At 41.1% G+C, this 3,952-nt stretch overlaps 1 pseudogene; it reads left to right on the forward strand.

Annotated features, from left to right (window-relative positions):
- The window catches only part of LOC109862064, a 3,886-nt pseudogene extending 2,550 nt beyond the window's left edge, over positions 1–1,336 (forward strand).
- The last annotated feature ends 2,616 nt before the right edge of the window (positions 1,337–3,952 follow it).

Raw genomic sequence — 3,952 nt, forward strand, 5'->3', positions numbered from 1 at the left:
TTTAAAACCACTCACGGCAACTTCTTTCACTTAAGGCAGCCTCATCATATGCTTCTACAAGCAATCGATGCGCCTCAGCTGCAGATTTCTTCAAATTAAAGAAGTAAATCAAAAGCTCCCGCAAATGACGTTTATTCGGCTAAAAACTCTAGATATTCGCACAAAAAAAGATATATGATGCTGATATAAAATCGCTAATATTTCAAGGTTATGTTGTTAGCAAATGTCCAATCCTACGATATGACGTTTTACAGCTGCCGATTTTAACAATAACATACTATTGAGATCATATTTTGTCAAACGGCGGAAACTTATTTATACTCCTAATACAATTCACAAAGAAAAGTACAGCAATTGCTTGGGAATCGAGGATGTCATCTGCAAAAAGAAGCATCAGTACGAGCAGAGAGTGAAGAAGAAACCGTCTACCTACAACACGTGTTTCTATTATCTTGTAAGTAAACCCAATGTGATTCACAAGACGTACGAACAAGCGCTCGCTACAGTTTCGTCAAACAACAAAAAACAATGCTGGCATAGGTACATCTACCTTTAAATCAAGTATGCCATCATTGAGAAACTAGAAACGAAAGATATCAAACATTGTCGTGAGGTGTACAAAGTGTGTGTCTGGAACTCATATCTTACAAACGTTTTACTTTTTCCAAGATCTGGCTGTATTACGCGTACGTTGTCGTGATCCGACAAAAGAACGTAGCAAAAACATAAAAACGTTGGATCTGGCACTGGGCATCTGTCCGACGGACAAGCTCTATCAAAGTTACATTGATCTGGAAACGCAGCTTGTTGAGTTTCGATTGATATCGCAAGTTGTATTTGTAGATTCTGAAGTTCGGTCCGAAGAATTTCGCCACGGTGATGCGATTTGCCGAGGTGGAAACGCGTTTGAATGAGATCGATTGCGCTCGCGCGATTTACGAATTCGCGCGGCCGCAATTGAACATGCCGGGACTGCTGTGGAGATCGTACATTGACCTTGAAATCGCTCATGGCACGACAAAAACGCTCGTCAGCTGTTCGAGCGTCTAATTGAACGCACGTTGCACGTCAAGGTCTGGATCGTTTACGCCAAGTTCGCATTGCTGAACCCGCAGCTGGAAAACAATCCCGACAACGTCGCTCTGGCCAGGTGTATATTTGAGCGCGAAAACAACGCGTCGTAAAACAGCGGCGACATTGAGAGTCGCGTGTTGTGCTAGAGACTTAGAAAAATTTTGAGAGTGAAAAAGGCACGAAAACTTTTGCCAAGATTATGTAGAAGACGCGCAAAGTAAAGAAGAAGCAAAGCATCGTTGAGAAGAACAACGTCAAATAAGAAAAATTAGGATATGTAATGAAAACACCATATGAAGTTGCAAATCGTTAACGTTGTCCTCTTGCCTGCAACTGCGAAAAAGGTACAACAAATCAACACTGCGTTACATCTAATATATTTTTTTTGGTGCCGTCAATGCATCATTGTTTTGTTTAGTGACATTAAGCAAACGTTAAATCATGTTCGCAATAGCGGAATTGACACTGGCGTAAGATCCATTTACTTGCGCTTTTACGTATTCCAAGGGATTTGCTTGATCAATGCGAGTGTGATTCGAGTTTACGGCGTCGCATTCTCTTGCGGACGGTACTCGTATGTTCGGATACTACCGGTAAACAAAAAATTCCTACAGTTTAAACGTTACGATCGCTACGCTTTCTCTCTTTGGACGACCGTCTGATTAAACGCGCGCACTATACATTATGTCGTAAAACCGATTGTACAAAGTGCTGTTAAGCATCGCGCAATTGCCGCATCTTTTACCTAGATCCGTAGTTGCTGCTATGCATATTATATCTTTTAGTTCCGCGCAATTTTAAATGGATTCGTCGATTCAGGCGTCTACGTTCATTCCGCGTTTGAATTTTGACGCAAATAGCGTAGCGACGTATTGACGCGCGCTTGTAAACTCGCATGTAAGGATTGAATGTGCGCATCGCGCGACACAGAGCTTCCATGGATTGGTTATAATTAAGGTTGCGAGAAATCAATAGTTTTACCGCAATGGAATTTGTCCACTCTACGCTCCGTTGGTCCGAACGAACCGCTGCGCTGTTCGATAAACGACGAACGCGCTGCAACGACGTGTCGCACAGTAGGCGCGAAAATAAGTAATAAGTCATTGATTGGGAGCACGTAGAGTGCAACTAATCGCCAAACAGAAACGTTCAAAACATGCACGCTTGCAATTTGAGCAACAAATCGATTCCGCGTACAATCATGCACGTGTACACGTTTCCGTCAAATTCGGCGTTCAGGTTGCCGAGATTATACGGCGTCACGTCTATGGAATCGTTGCTTTTGTTTGATTCGGTAATGTATATTTGCGATACAATTACAACGCTACCGTTGTGAATACACGAATCGTGTTTTAATACAATCAAAGTAGAACGGTACGTCAAAGCACGCGTTTGCACGACCAATACGTGCATTTGTTGTCGTTCGGTTGTGTTTGGACGAACTTGGTGATTTTGTAAAAACCTGTCCCGGTCGCCACCTACTTTCACCGCCAAGCAAAAAGGAACACAACACCGCCCGAATAACACACAGGACTTACCGTGATACTCTCTCAAAGTTTTGTGTCGGTACGCCACTTGAACCAACCCGACAACCGTTGGACACGCAGGAAACCCGGTCTTGAATATGATTCAACGAAATAAGTATTATGTTTGTAGTTAAGTTTTACAATGCCACTTTATTTGCAGCAGACACTCGTATTCAATACAATGAATGAGTAGACTCGTTGTAACAACGCGCAGGTAAACACAGTACGATGTGCTCAAAATGGGCGCTCGAGATCGACTGACTGGAAAGATCGCCCGGTCTCGCCACGACGCTTCCCTCACCCTAGCGCATGCGCACACACTATCTGGCGTAATTGTTGTAAAAAGTGGATTGGACATCTGGAGACGACTTCTCGTGCTTTCCGAAACTTCCCCTCAACATTTCGGTAACAATTCATTACTTCTACCGTTTTACATGGTATAATTTTGACATTGCCGAATTGTTGCAAATTGTGACGCGGACTGTTTATTTATGACTAAATAAACACTCCCTACGAATTTTATGAACAATTAGCCAGATTAATTCAAAATACGAATAAGTTGCGAACGGGAAAAGATAGAAAAAGGAATTTAAGTTCACTAAACGCGTTAGGTACTTACTTTTCCAACGCACTATGTTATTTGTCTTTATCTCTTACCGTTGGAAAAAAAATTGAAAAAATCTAAGATGTTATAAATTTTAATACCAATAAGTCGCTAACGAGAAGAGATAGAAAAAGCAGCTCAAGTACAGTAGACGCGTTATGTTGTCACTTTTCCAACGCACTATGTTACTTGTCTCTATCTTTTACCGTTGAGAAGAAACTTGAAGAAATCTAAGATTTTAGATATTTTTTCACGAATAAGTCGCGAACGGGAAGAGATAAGAAACGCAGCTCAAGTACAGTAGACGCGTTATGTTGTCACTTTTTCAACGCACTATGTTACTTGTCTCTATCTCTTACCGTTAAGAAAAGAATTCAAGAAATTTAAGATGTAAGATATTTTCCTACGAATAAGTCGCGTACAACAAGAGATACGAAAAAAAGCTCTTTTACACTAGCCGCGTTATGATGTCACTTTTTCAACGCACTTTGTTACTTGTCTCTATCTCTTACTGTAGCAAAGAAAAGTGGAGAAATCTAAGATTTTAAATATTTTCTTACGAATAAGTCGCTAACGGGAAGGGATAGGAGAAGGAGCTCGAGTACATTAGAAGCGGAAAATTGTCACGCTTCCGACGCACTATGTTACTTGTCTTTATCTCTTACCGTTGCAAAGAAAATCGAAAAAATCTAAGATTTTAAATATTTTACAGGAATAAGTCGCTAACGGGAAGAGATAGAAAAAGGAG

Source organism: Pseudomyrmex gracilis, unplaced genomic scaffold (genome assembly GCF_002006095.1).
Source record: "Pseudomyrmex gracilis isolate BER0280 unplaced genomic scaffold, ASM200609v1 scaffold_1328, whole genome shotgun sequence".
In the NCBI taxonomy this organism is placed as follows: domain Eukaryota; kingdom Metazoa; phylum Arthropoda; class Insecta; order Hymenoptera; family Formicidae; genus Pseudomyrmex; species Pseudomyrmex gracilis.